The sequence below is a fragment of the Pygocentrus nattereri genome, chromosome 21 (assembly GCF_015220715.1).
Source record: "Pygocentrus nattereri isolate fPygNat1 chromosome 21, fPygNat1.pri, whole genome shotgun sequence".
In the NCBI taxonomy this organism is placed as follows: Eukaryota; Metazoa; Chordata; class Actinopteri; order Characiformes; family Serrasalmidae; genus Pygocentrus; species Pygocentrus nattereri.
Window position 1 is genome coordinate 21,527,626 of NC_051231.1, and position 16,340 is coordinate 21,543,965.

The window sequence follows — 16,340 nt, forward strand, 5'->3', positions numbered from 1 at the left end:
AAGGTATTTAAGAAGAATAAAGTCTTCACATATAATTTCTTGGGATTTCTTCTCACGCTGCTTTTTTTAGACCTCTAGTTTCTTCTCCTTCCAGTTGCCTGCAGTCAGGCTGACTTAAGATCTCCAGTTCCAGTGATCCAAGAACTGCCGGGTAGTCAAAGGATCGAGTCCAATTTAGAGTGTCTTTTCACATTTAATTTGTACAACCAGAAAATGTAGAACTGCTATCCAGTATAAATGCAACCCTTGAGGCCAACATCAGATGAGCTGTTTTTAATTTTGTCATCCACTTTATTTCTTATTGTTCAGACTAATTATTTGATTTGTCCATGTTTTGTCCACTGATTCTACTACTTTTAGAACTGTTATTTTTTCCCCTTTAACATTCATTAATTTAATTTCATGTCAAAGCGTTTGATAACTTTTTTTCTTGCTAATTTAGGTATGACCTAGCTATGTATCTCTGTTATTCCTGTGCCTTTGGCTTTGTGCCTGTGCATACCTTATTAGCTACGATTGTGTAACTCTGGCCCTGTAGCCCTGTCTGTATGCCATATGCCCATTAAACAACCTTCAAGCATCTATAATCTTGATTTGGATGAAGACAAGCATGCTAAATATGAATTAAATAAGTTATTAAATGGACCTTTATGAATTTGTTTATAACAGTGTCTGGAGTCTCTGAGGTGTGAGTTTAAGATGAGTCTCTTATATATCAGCTCAGTCTTGTTATTAGTTGCAGGTGTTGTACCAATTAAACTACCTAAAACCTGTCAGATTAAACAAAGTTTCATATAACCAGCTTTTCACTGTAGATAAACCTTCAGTCTGTAGTGCTACAGCAGTAAAGGTGGTTTAAACAGAAATAGGCAAAACAACTACAGCAGGTATGCTAGCTATCTAGCATAATAGCTGATCCGTATATATAGTCTTAGATTAAGAAAATTTAAAGGAATGAGTACTGTAATTTGCTATACCTTCAGCTAGATCAACCAACAATTGAAATGAAATTATTGTGCTAGCTAACATATTTACTTACCAAACTACATTCTAGCCAACCTTTCGAGCTTTTTCATCTGTTTCATTTAAACACCACATTTACTGAACATAGTGATTGATTTTTTTCAGTCAGGCTGAAGGTTTTTCTATAATGAAAGATATTTCATTATAGCACGTAATAATGACTGAGCATGACCTCACTAAAACTGACTGGCAAAAGCTCTCAAGCAGTTCATGAAAAGTTTTTTAGGCTTTTTTTTTGTTTGTTTGTTTGTTTTTCTGCATTCTGGTTTGCTTTGGCTTTCTAAAGGGAAACTGGCTTAAATTAAGTTACTATTAGAGACCACTAGTGTTCTGTAGAACATCTTAAAATTCCATCTAATGATGTGCCTATAATTAGTCAAAGGTCACTTAAATGGCCAGGGTCTGCAGGTAGGCCCACCGTTTTATTACACACTTCTATACCCTAAGAACAGTTCTACCAGTTTGCATTGAATTCCTTGTAGTTACTGAATAATAAGCCTTAGTACGTCATTAGGATCATTAGTATTTCATTAAGATCATGTACACTATGATTTAATGATATCAACCCATCAACAAAAGCCAAAGCACAGTACAGCAAAACCATCAGGAGCCAACAGAAGTATTTAATGGATTTAAGCTTTTCTTCGGCAGTAGGGTTTTTCAACATGCAACTCGAGTCCCCATCTCTGGTTCATAGTTCATCTTTAATGCGTAATGTAAGTTCGTTTTGTTAATTAAGTGTTGGCTGCCTTTTACTTTCACACAGCTACTCACTGGCCCAAGCATTTGTTTAAACAGTTGTCATGCTAACTTTAGCAGACTAGCTTAGTAGCTAGGCTAACTGGTTACAAATTGCAAATAAGCACTTTCAGAATTAACATTTCAGAAGACCATCCTCTGCTTTATTGTGTTGCTCAGGCTGTATCAGTAGAAAAAATACTGCATTTACATATTGCCACTAATGGAACAAAACCTTGCATCTCCAAAAAAAGTAAAGGAGAGTAAAATACATCCTTAATATTGAACATAAATCAATGTCACAATACTCAATTTGATGTGATTTTAGAGCATTTCTATTGGTCTATTCATCGTGACATTTTAACACATTGTAAGTGGCAGCTAATGTATTTAGATTACCTGAAACAGATAACAACAAAACCAACAACAAAAACTACAAAAATGGAGATTTGTTCCAAAAGCAACAATATATATGCCTATTCAGCTTACAGCTGTTTAGCCCCTCCCATTCATGTTAAAGGTATAAAGAGTGTTTCAGCTCAGGCTGCCAGAAAAAGACAATCAAAGCAAAGGTATTCTGCATATAACCATCTTAAAAGCACAGTAACAAAAGCAGCCTGTTTACTTGTAGGACTGGAATATCATATAAAAGTGAATGTTTTTGTTATGTAAACCGATACAAACAACAATAAGCAGATCTCTGGAAAAAATGAATAAAACGTAATACGTAATACGTCATGTGGTTAAAAAAAGCAGCTTAACAGGTTTTATTCAAACCAAATAAATTCTGTACAATAAAGTAGAGCAAAATAAAGTTTCAAATATTCACATATTTAGATTTTTCTCATGTTCCAAATTTGTACTGCATGGTAATTATCGAGCTGAACATGCTATACAAAGATGTATGGTAGCCGATAGTATTGCTAGTCACATCGTCCGTATAGCCACATCACCCAGTAAGAACAAGACGTGAATGGATTGCTCTAATGGTGTTATTGCATATAAATTTGTTAACTTCAATTTAGAACACAGACTGCAACCTCTGTCTCATCACATAAATCAAGCTAATTAGTGGAGTGCTGCTCTCCCTGCCTTTCTTCGGCAGTAGGGTTTTTCAACATGCACATCGAGTCCCCATCTCTGGTTCATAGTTCATCTTTAATGCGTAATGTAAGTTCGTTTGTTAATTAAGTGTTGGCTGCCTTTTACTTTCACACAGCTACTCACTGGCCCAAGCATTTGTTTAAACAGTTGTCATGCTAACTTTAGCAGACTAGCTTAGTAGCTAGGCTAACTGGTTACAAATTGCAAATAAGCACTTTCAGAATTAACATTTCAGAAGACCATCCTCTGCTTTACTGTGTTGCTCAGGCTGTATCAGTAGAAATCAGCTGGTTAGAATGACATTGTTTGACATGATCGTGTGGTTTAATTGGCTGTTTTATGGGACTTCTTTCAAAGTTCTTCAGTTCCAGGGGGAATAGAGAGTCGCTTCCACACAGCGATGGTCAAGTTTCCTGGCACCTGAACGCAAATCGAACTGCTTTGCTCATCATTTGCTTGCTGCTTTTGACACCGTTGTCCTCCAGGTAATTAATCAACTTCTGTTTACATGTGAGCACTCCTGGTAGCTTTTTGGGAATTGCACTAGATACAACACCAGTCTTTACCTGTTTTTAGAGTTAGTAGTTGAGGAAGATTTTTTTTTATTATTTGTTATTATTATTATTATTATTTGTTTATCATTTTGCCATTAGCTCATTCTTTACGCTACTATTCCCCACAATTCAACCAATATCTTGTCATTTTGTTTTTCAAGAAAACATAAATAAAAACTTTAATACATTAAAAAAAATCCTCTCACAAATCATAACTTTGGCCCAGGCCACATTTTATTCTGAATTATTTTTATCAAGATGTTAAATTCAGGGAATAAACTGTAATTGTGTATTAAAATGTGTAAAAAATTGCAATAAAAAGCATGTTCTCTGTAGAAGATTAACCTATTTTCACCTAGAAAATCAACAATACTATGCAGTGGCATAGTGATATGGGCAAAAATGAAAGCATCCATTACTCTCTTACCACTCATCACTTTAATATCATGACATTGACTATATTAATCTCTAATTAATCCTCCTGTTCCCTTGGCTCTTTATGCAGCTTAAGGGCTTGCTGTAGTGAGCTGTTTTGAAGTTTCATTTACTCTCAACTCCCTACCGTCCATATATACATATATAAGCTGCAACTTTTGAACTCATTGTTATTATGATGTCACAAAAATATTGCATTTACATATAGTCACTAATGGAACAAAACCTTGCATCTCCAAAAAAAGTAAAGGAGAGTAAAATACATCCTTAATATTGAACATAAATCAATGTCACAATACTCAATTTGGTGTGATTTTAGAGCATTTCTATTGGTCTATTCATCGTGACATTTTAACACATTGTAAGTGGCAGCTAATGTATTTAGATTATCTGAAACAGATAACAACAAAACCAACAACAAAAACTACAAAAATGGAGATTTGTTCCAATAGCAACAATATATATGCCTATTCAGCTTACAACTGTTTAGCCCCTCCCATTCATGTTAAAGGTATAAAGAGTGTTTCAGCTCAGGCTGCCAGAAAAAGACAATCAAAGCAAAGGTATTCTGCATATAACCATCTTAAAAGCACAGTAACAAAAGCAGCCTGTTTACTTGTAGGACTGGAATATCATATAAAAGTGAATGTTTTTGTTATGTAAACCGATACAAACAACAATAAGCAGATCTCTGGAAAAAATGAATAAATACAAAAGTGTGGGCCCCTTTAAAAATACGTCATGTGGTAAAAACAGCAGGTTAACAGGTTTTATTCAAACCAAATAAATTCTGTACAATAAAGTAGAGCAAAATAAAGTTTCAAATATTCACATATTTAGATTTTTCTCATGTTCCAAATTTGTACTGCATGGTAATTATCGAGCTGAACATGCTATACAAAGATGTATGGTAGCCGATAGTATTGCTAGTCACATCGTCCGTATAGCCACATCACCCAGTAAGAACAAGACGTGAATGGATTGCTCTAATGGTGTTATTGCATATAAATTTGTTAACTTCAATTTAGAACACAGACTGCAACCTCTGTCTCATCACATAAATCAAGCTAATTAGTGGAGTGCTGCTCTCCCTGCGCATATCTCTGATTGTGGGTAGTGGCGAAGCTGGAACAGGCTCTGGCGCTGAGAGATAGCCCACTCAATCAGCGTTCTCCATGGGAGAGATGGGGCTTTCATCAGATGGAATGTTTCCTGCAGGAACAGAGCCTGTGGCACAGAGGAGGAGAGACTGACGTATGCTAGAGCACTAACAAGACTGTTGTCTGTACAATGAGCCATGTGAGCGTTTCTGTTTTTTGATGAGTTCATTCTTCGCCTCTTTGACACAGGCTGCTCCCCTGGCTCTCTCCACTCTCAGCCGTTTGATTTTCCAGATTGGCACGGAGGTTCATGCAACCTATATTAAACCTGACTTCTCTCCTAACCATGTTAACTCTTATGGATGGAAAAAAAACGACCACTGATATTTCCATTTCCCAGCTGCTCTTTTGCTCTTTGACCTTCTGTTGTTTAGTGGATGATTTCGATGCGAAAGAGGCCGTATCTCACATTTTTCTTGCAATTTATTTTCCTCCAGACGTCTGCTTTTTTGCAAGACTTTGTGCATCATAAAGAGTTGTAATGAATTCTTACATAACCTCAGAATTAAACAAGCTGTTTTTACTTTGCCTTTAAGACATGCCTTTAAGACTTACATACAATGTATGTAAATGACCTCTGTTCTGATTGGCTGTGCTGTGAAACATACCTTACAACTTCAATGTTGATGGGAGGAGCTAAAGTGCCATATGGGTTATATGTAAATCAGCTGAATTCAGTGTTTATTCACCAAATCCAGGCATTTATTGCAAAAACGTATGAGAAACTTATATCATGGTTGTGGCCTGAAAAATTCTGTGTAAGCACCTCACAATTACTACATAACCGCTTCATCACAATTATTTCCCACAAGTCTTAGCTTTTAAATTCATATGCTTACAATGCATCAAACAGAACATTTTCATCTGTTAAATTATGGCAAATACATGTAAATAAAGAAAAGAATAAAACTGATTTGTTGAGACGTTTTATGGGTCTTACTAAAAACAATAGCTTTAATGAGTGTTTGTTTATTCAAAGTTTGTTAATAACACCTTTAGAGGGCAGCAGTGAGTGATACTTGTTTACTTGAGCTTAAGCTGTGTCTGTGGTCAGCTAGCTAGTATAAACCACTAAGAAATATAAGAGCTCATCAGCCATTTTGGCCTTTTTAGGATTATATGTTAATAATTCAATACAATAAAAAAAAACACAATTATTAGTATGAAAATGAAATGATCATTTCATATGTAAATTATTATTACTTAAAAAAAACAGCTGTTAACATATCATTATAATATTCTATAATGGACTTATGGACCAACAGAAATAAATTAAGACATTAACAGATGTGAAACTTCAGACTATATGAAATCATATTAAAGCTTCACTCACATCAGTAAACAGCTTGTTTAGTCTTCATTGTTCAATACACAGTAATGCAGGGTGAGACCATACAGAGTGGTTTTATCATTTTGTCATCATCTTCCTCTTAATTCAGGTATCAGGCGCTTTTGGAAATTAATCTGTTGTAGCACCACAAGCCTATAACTTCTACTGTCTACATTATAAAGCTGAACATGCTGAGTGTAACAGTGTTTTTAGTGACACTTTTCCACACTGGTAAGTTGGATGCTTAATTTTCTTCTGTGGCCACTGCGAAACCCTGCAGCCAACTGCAATACTTACATTCATATATCATTCATGTAAATGTTAGTCAGTAGAGATCAAAATTACTTGAATTTTGAAGTTGCAATTAACTTTTAATGGCTATAGGAAAACAGAATATGAAGACAAGAGTAACTTTAAAATGAAACATTTTGCTTACCCCAAAAAAAGACATAACTACTGCAAGCAATCTCAAAGCCTGCATTTTGTGTGTATTTATCTCTTTGTATAGATAACAGCAGAGTGGAGCCCTCAGGGCCTGAGAGACAGATTTATTGGAACTGAAAAATATATGTCTGTAATTTTTACTTTATAGAATTGTGCTTGCATATTACTACTCTTTCTTCATTGTTAAGTGATATGCATGTAAACAAAAGAGCTCCTTTCTTCACATGCCAAGTGGAAATAAGCCAATCAGGACTTTTTTTTTTCTCCTTAATATCTAGGTAGATGTAGATAAGCGAGGTCTTTAAGATCTGAAGAAAAGTCTTAACATGTTAGATTTACCAATCAGCATGATTACAAAGTGACAGGGGAATCAAACAATCACTTTTTGATTTCCATTTTATCTGAGAAAAAAACATCACTCTACTCCTACATACTAGCGGCTGCCTAATCAGTGAGTTGTTGGAAATGGAAAACATGGTTGTCACATCGTGCTGCATTCTGGGATCTTTCTGCCATATTAGCAGGGCTCCTTCTTTGTTTATATGCTGCAAATGCTCGTTTACACTGCAAAGTGTAATTATGCACTAAGTGTAAAAATATGCACATTGAATCAAAATGGGAGTGTATCTTAACCAACTCCACAGGGATGGCAAACAGCTATGTAATGATAAAATTAGCCTTATTGATGGTCTGGATCCAGACACACTCCCACACAATGAGTGGAGTAATGATCTAGACAAGCTAACATTACCTTCTTTTTTATTCACAGACTTTTTCCTAGCTGGTGTAAGACTTCTGCCAAACGTTTTTCCCTCTGCAACTGGCAGATTTCACTCCATTAAATTACTGACATCTTTCACTCAGCTACTGGCAGATTTACCTCAGCTGCAGCCGTATTTCAGTCAGCCAGAGGCAGATTTAATGTTATTCACTCAGCCATTGGCACATTTAGCCAGAGACAATACATTCAAGTTTAATATAAGTCCGTTACATGCATAGATAGCTGTCTAGCAAACCCTGATTGCCTGGCTAGTTAGCAAACTAATAACTATTACTTTAGTTAATTTTAGCCTCAACAGAATCCATAATAGATTACATAAATCTTCACTGAAGAGGCAGTCAATCTAAATCTTTAAAACTCTTTTAGAACAGGAATGCTAATCATCTGGCACCTCAGCTAACGCTACTAGCCCATGTGCAGCTTAACTTACTGAAAACCAGTGTGTTTTGAAAGGTAAAATGTTAGGTTTGTTGATTGGTTGTTGTATTATCGCTGCATAACTGACCACAATGCTGAAATTTGCTTTTTACTTACCAGCTTCTTATTTCATTTTTCCATTCCATCTTTTATGATGCAACAGCTTACATCCTGGCACCCATGAGGCATTTGTGAAGAGTTATTTAGCTGCTTCTAAATGTGATAAATCCACTAAATTAAGCTTAAAGTTGATTTAAATCTATACAATTAGATCTGTAAAATATACTTGAGCTTGATGATTGTCTGCACTCTCATTACTCTCACAGGAGCACTTCATATGTGCTGTTTAACTAGAGCTGTGTCTGAATAACTGATTAGCCCTTTTATATCTGATCTGTGATGTTAGTCATGTAGATCCGCATTTTGGCCCACTTTGCAAATGTATTTCATGAGACAATAAGCTACACATGAGTCAAAATCAAGGAAAGCAGGTGGAAAGGTTAGTGCTTTTCAACTGTTCTAAACTAGCCTACACTGACTAGCCCTGCCACAATGACACCTATAAAATGCTGCATCATATTCCAGGCCCTAAATCTGGCCTCTCCACTGAAAGAGTAACTGTGGAACTGCTACAGGGTAAACAATATGTTAATATTTCTGTTAACAGCTTCAAGTAAAACATAAAATATTTCTTATAAGTTTCAAACGTCTGTGTTTATATTATAATGGCCAAAAATGTGCATATGAATTGCTTAGCTTAGTGCTAAACTATTAGAATCCCAAAGCCACGTAGAGGTGTTTTTTTCTTCATGTGTTACAACACGTTTTGATATCTATGGCTCTAATAATCAGTTCACCACTGGATAACAATATGACTTCAGTGTCAGAAAACACATAAGCACAATGCTAACAGCTTTAAGCTCCCATTACTTTTTGATACAGCATTGTACATAACAGTATGTTACAGACGGTCAGAAACCACATGAAGATTAATAACCACGTGAGATTAATCAAAGGTGTAGATTTCAGTTGGTTTTAACGAAGTGTTATGATGTAGTATACAGTTTGCACAATGCTAATGTTTAGAAGCTCTCATTACTTGTATGCTGTAATAACCCAAGGTCACATTTGAAATCGCATTAGCATGTGAAAAAACACATGAAAACTTGTTATTACTTGTAAACATGTGATTAAACATGTGCATACTTGTAAACACATGGTTTTTGCACAGCTCATAAGTGGAAGATATGTGACTTTTCTTTAGGGGAGAACAAATAAAATCTAACTAAAAGTGATTTTTGACTGAAAGGTCATTTTGAAAAAAATAAATAAAATAATTAAAACACCTCCTTTTCTCAGACACTGGCAATACATTACTGTAGAAATGTGAAGTAAGCATCCCTCTAACTTGTTATTAATTGGGTAAATTAAGATTGTTTACAAAGCCAATGCTTCATTTTTTTCTATTATGTTTGTGTATTTATGCAGGTATAGAATTGCACGTTGTAGCAATCTTTCATTGAATATTGCAATAAATCTACATTCTGTGAATATGTTAAACAAACACACGATAACAAAAGCTTTCTCCAAGCTGCAGTTTGGGTAGTTACTCTTGGAAGCATCAAATCAGTCTCAGTGCTGGCAGGGATGCTCCAAAAAAATCTCAGCCATCTGAACGGTTCACATAAACATCCACTGGAAAATCTTGTGTCACTTCACCTTGACTGGCAGCATTCCCAGATCCGTTCCGCGTGAAGGGGCAACAGCGTGTACTATGTTCACAAAGCTCCTCACTCTTACGACGGCTCATTCGTTTGCAGCCTGGCTGTGCCGACCCTTGGGAGCTTCTTTGTGTGCAGTATTTATGCTCTCAGCCATGCGTATGCCATTGTTGACAGTCTTGTGAAAGAGAAATATGCACATCCCCACACTACCCCACCCCCCAACCCCCAACCCCTGCCATCCTCCTGTTTACTTGATGTCACTTTCATAAGTCAAGCTGTGAACGTGGCAGAACCTGGAAGTTTGAATAGAGGTAAACAAGACAAGGACAGGATGTTTCTGATTACATTTTTAACTCATCTTCTTCAAGCTGTGGTGCGAGAAAGTCAGTAATAACTATTAATCTCAAACGACTAATCATTTGAGTGTTTATACTGTTTTAACTTATGTTTTATTTCATAATGTTTTATAAACAAGACGTACCTTGCCGTTCCCTTCTGGAAGGCAAAGGGATTGTATCATTAAATGACATTATCTTTTATAGCCTATTAGTATTATCTGACATTGCATTTTGAACATCTGTAGTGGTCTACCATGAGGATGTGTCAGACATTTATTTTTAGTCAACCTGAAAGCAAAAGTGACCTTTTTTACCTTGTTAGTCCATGTCCTTGCTCATATAAGCACAATCCATCATACTACATTATTTAAGAGACCAAATTCTTGTTTTCCAGTAATCAAAATCTAATGACCTTTGCCCACCTTAGAAAAAAAAAAGATTTTTGGTTACATCACTGAACACCAGCAGCCAGGAAATGTATGTTGGAAATGTATTACTTGGAAAAACAGCCTACATTGCTAATGTTAGCACTTAGCACAATCATTAAGGCTCTTATAACTAACTAGGCTAACTTAATGACTGATTTGTAGCTAATGGTCAAGCTTTAGCCTGAAAGCTTTCATGATAACTGTAAAGTAAAGAAACGTGGAACTTCATCATGGTAAGTCCAGTTATGTTACTTTTTTTGGAAAAAAACTTAATATGATTAAATATAATTCTAACAATATAATGAAAATGAGAAAATTTGGTCTTTGACTAGGTACTAGGGTTATTACAATGGTATGGCATATTATTGCTGTCCAAACAACACCTTGTATCTCCACTTTTGTTTTTTACATTTTTTTTATATAATTTGAAAATTACAGCTGCCCCTTACAGTGTGTGAAAATTTCAAGGTGATATATATATATATATATATATATATATATATATATATATATATATATATATATATATATATATATATGAGAGAAAAAGAAGAAAGATAAATAAAATAATTTCAACTACAAATCACTATATAATATGCCAAATATATATACAAAGACAACCCAACTCTGTCTCCTCCCCCGCCCCACATTCCCTTACAGTGGTACATGACAAATTTGCTAAAACAGTATGTTAAAATATAACCATATTAGAAAATATTGAGGAAAAATAAATAAATAATGATAATGATAACAAAAGCAAAGTAAAGTAAAATAGAATCAGAGAAAGCTAAAATTGAGGCTCTTACACCAGGGTTCTATGAGTCATTCCAATCTGTTGTCCCATTGATGGTAGAAAAATAAGAAATAAATGGAGACCAGGCACTCACAAACTCTGCAGACTTCCCCCTCAGTGTGTACTTGATTTTTTCTAATTTTAAATGAAACATAATATCTTTCAACCATCTGGCATGAGAAGGGGATTTAGGGTTTTTCCAATTAAACAAGATGAGGCAGCGAGCTAGCAAACAAGCAAATGCCACAACTTTATAAAAAGTTGAGGGCCACTTGGTATCCTTTGGCTTTATACTAAAAATAGCAATCAAAGGGTCTGGCTCAATTAGGATATTGTAAGCCTCACTCAGAGATTTCAAAATTGACGTCCAAAAGCCGTGCAGGCTTGGACATGTCCAAAACGTGAATTAAAGTTGCAGGTATCAATTTTCATCTGTCACAAGTGGGGTCCAAATTAGGGTATATCTAGGCTAATTTAGCCTTAGACATGTGGACACGATGCACAATCTGACAGCAAAAATATTGAACCTACTTAAAAACCACTGTTATAAAGCAAATGCATCATGGAAATGTGAAATCCAGTACTGTCCACTACTGTTGTAGTTGTTATTTGTAGAGTCTGATAACAGATCTGTTTTGACTAAATGAAAGCTGATGTTTCCTCAGTATACTCACAAACGGCAAGAGCATAAAATGGGTTACTTTGAGTGAAAGCAACTTTTACAACCAAATACAAAGGATAAGCAAGCAAGCGTATTGTTATTTCTACATGCTTTTTTATTGTGAATCGGATCAGAGATCAAAAAGTGTGAAACTTATATACAACTACATCGCACAGTGTTGGATATAATGATCACACATACAGGCCTCTGGGTCTCAGTGGGTACTGCCCACTTGAAAAATTGCCCTCTCACACCCTGTGGTGAACGAAAACGTTCCAATGCTCCTGAATTACAAGGTCTTTACGTTGTAAGTTGAAATAGGAGTATTGCTACATGCATATGCTACAAGCAAGCAAACACTCCTACGCACATAACTGATGTTACACGACAGTAAAGATCATATTCAATTGACGTCACACTTGTCGCTGCTGCCATATTGTTGATATAGCACCGGTTAACACAGTGATGACAGTGTCGACAGAGAGCCACCATTTGTATACTGTTAGTTCATAAAGCTTCCTGACAGATGAAATATAGCCATGGTGTGCTGTGTTCATGGCTGTAATAGCAGCAACAAAGCAAAACAGTGTAAGCTTTTATGTATAGCATCCTGGCTGCCCTGCACTGGGAGACGAAAGAGGCTGAAGAGTTGAGCCAGCAAAGGATCTTTGGATAATGAGCATAAACAGGAAAACCTTCCAGCCATCATCTTATTCCAAAGTCTGCTCTCATTAATCCATCACAGGTAGACAGTTAGGGGAAGGATAAATTCTGTAGTTTTGCTTTTGGTCATTTACGAGTGTTTGTTGGGGCAGTTGTGGGCTGGAGGTTAGGGATCTGGCCCTGTGACCGGAAGGTTGCCGGTTCAATCCCCAGGGCCAACAGTCCATGACTGAGGTGTCCTTGAGCAAGACACCTAACCCCCAACTGCTCCCCGGGCGCCGTGGATAGGGTTGCCCACCGCTCCGGGCAAGTGTGTGCTCACTGCCCCCTAGTGTGTGTGTGTGCTCACTAGTGTGTATGTGGTATTTCACTTCACGGATGGGTTAAATGCGGAGGTGGAATTTCCCCGGTTGTGGGATCAAAAAAGTATCACTTAATCACTTAATCACACTGACTGATTGACCTTTGCAATCTAATGAGTAGATCTCCAAAGCTTTACTTAGACAACGAATGCAGTTAATGCCGGAATGTTAGCAGGACTCATGTAACTTAACATCAAGGTAACACTGATGGACCCTATCAAACATAGATACGTAGCTATTACTTTTACTCATTTTTGTGAACATGAGAACATTTCATGGTGTAGTTGATGGGAAAGAAGGAATATCACTGAACCTTCTACAGACCAAATAATTATATGATTCTAGTTAATTGAATGCTTTTAGCTTCTGCAACAATAGAACACAGAACACATATCAGATGAAAGTGTTTTAGCATTGTCTGGTTGAAATATTGTTCTAAAACCTCTATATACTGTTCAGCATTGATAGTGCATTTCCAGATGTGTGATCTGTCCATGCCTTAAGTGCTAATGCAACCCTATACCATCAGAGATGCAGTGAACTGTGCACTGATAACTAGCTGGATGATCTGTCTCCTCTTGAGTCTGCAGGACACAGTATCCATGGTTTGCAAAAAGAATTTCAAATTTTGATTTATATGACCACAAAACAGTTTTCCATTTTGCCTCAGTCCATTTAAATGAGCTTTGGCCCAGAGAAATTAGCGGCGTTTCTGGATCATGATTAAATATGGCTTCTTCTGTGCATGATACAGCTTTAACATACATTTGTGGATTGCACAGTGACAATGATTCACATACAATGGTTTCTAGAAGTGCTCCTGAGCCCATACAGTGATTTCCAGTACAGAATGTTTAAATGGAGTACTATCTGAGGGCCCAAAGTTCATGAGAATCCAATATTGACATTGGCCTTGTTCCTTGCATGTAGGGATTTCCAGATTCTTTGAATATTTTGATGATGTTATGTACTGTAGATAGCTTTACATCCAAAGTCTTTGCAACTTTATGTTCAGGAACATTTTTCTGAAATTGTTCCAAAATTTTTAGATTCAATTTTTCACACAATGGTGTGAAAAACCTTTGCCCATCTTTGCTTCTGAGAGACTCTGCCTCTCGAAAATGTTCTTTTTATACCCAGTCATGTGAGTTAGTTGCTAATTTCTCTTCCAGCTGTTTTTTATTAGTACCACTTATTTTTCCAGTTCTAAATGAGCTAATGTTTTTCATGGAATGGCATAATGTCTCACTTTGATATGTGTTCTATGTTCCATTGTGAATAAAATATGGGCTTATGAGATTTGTAACTCATTACATTCTGTTTTTTTAATGACTTTCAGTCACGTTTTACACAGCATCCCAACTTTTTTGGAATTGAGGTTGTAGATAGAACCTTCAGCAAATAATCTATTTGTTTTGGTATTTATTGTGTCCACTCTTTGCCTTTCTTTCTTTAAGTTTTTCAAAGAAATCTGCAGGGATATTTTTTCACAACTCAAAAGTATTGCATTTTTTTGCATCTCACTGTCCAATTAATCCCAATCATATGTGATGTTGTGGACTCTGAGAACACCAGCAGCTTCTTTGCTTGATCTGCAAAATTTCAGCTTTTCTGAAATTCCCTTTTTCAGTATCAGCATCTTAACAGCTATACATTGTTTTAGACCCAGAGCACTGAGTTATCCTCTCACAGTGGAAGGATGAAACACCTGTGGAAATTTAAGCTCTGAAGTGAGAATGAAGCTTTTCCTTCAGTTTCAGAGATGAGAGTTTTAAGTGCTGTTTATGTGATGGTGATATTTTGGTGGTCTACCAGGACTTGAATGGTTTTTAGAAGCACCAGTTTCTCTACATCTTTTTGATCTCTAGTTTTGGAAACTCCTGTTTTTTTCCTTATTTTCACTTGACTTCCCCCTTCCCTCTGCAAGAGCTTTATCTTATATCTAATCTCTTCTGACATACCTCCTGGAAAATGAATAACTTGTACTTCAAGGCCTGTTCGACTGGAAATTAAATAAATGAAAGGTGATCTATGACTTCTGCGCAGTACTTTTGATGTACACAGAAGTCCGGAGAGCATCTACTTGATTTACTTTTGGTAAATCTGTAACTCTTCACTTTCCCCATGTTCACTTTCCTTTCAGAGAAAGTACATGAAATGTGTCAGTAGAGAAAGTGGTGTCGAAAACAGCAGCAGAAGGGGTGGCTTCTGTGGCATGACAAGAAAGCATATTGATTTCTTTTGAGGGTCACTGAGCATGATGAGAATCTGCAGTATGTATGTGAAAGAGACAGAGACAGTTTGTGTGTGTGTGTGTGTGTGTGTGTGTGTGTGTGTGTGTGTGTGTGTGTGTGTGTGTGTGTGTGTGTGTGCACATGAGTGTGACCGAGAGGAAAAGGAGAGAAATATTGTTCATAACAGAATGTACGCTTTCATTCAGGATAGGTAATACCCTCAGAGCCTCTCGATGCTTGATTTCACAAAAAGAGTGGTGGGCAGAGTTTGATGTGCCTCGAGATGACATCTTGCTTTTCTCCGGCCTGTGACCTAATAAACAACACGAGAGGCAAATGAACATGCCTGAGAAGAAGAAGGGACATTAAAAGCCCTCTGCGGGCTGTTCATACAGTGTTATTAACGTTCTCCATTTCACAAGTGTGTGCATGTTTTGGGGACACTATGAAGCTAGAATTTCTACCCTGTAATATACTCTTCTCCTTTAATAATATGATTTCTTAAATGAATTTTATATTGATATTTATTACTGTTGCACTGATACCATATGAGCATCAGCACCAATACTGGCACCTAAACAGCAATAAAGATACCAATACTACGAAGCAATTTCTGATAAACACACACACACACTGCTAAGTTATGCTTACATGTATGCCAGTAGATGGTCTCAGTGGAATCAATGGTCTATACTGCTAGCCTTTTAGTCTTGTATTAGCCTTTAGCATTGCAGTGTGTCAACTAGCACTGCTTCATAGCCCCTATTAGTGTCGTGGTCTGGTTGCCTAGTAGACGAGAAGTCAATATTATAATAGTATGCTTAAATACCAATTATACATAATAAATAGTTAACAATTAAAGCAACGTTACGTAACAATTTTACCTTAAAAGAACAGCTTGGAAATCATTTTGATGGTACACTGACCATCAAATAGAGAGAATGGAATCTCTGCTCATAATGCCTGCTACAGTGTTGTGTAACCTGGGAGGAGTGGGCACCAAACCCCTGGGAGGAGTGGGCATTAAACCTGTCGCAAGAACTCTGTAAAGCTTTACAGCACCACTTCACACACCAACAACTATGTTCTCAGCGAACTATGAGAAGAAGCTAACTTGCTATTCCCAGCATGGACATCATGGCAGAGGCTGC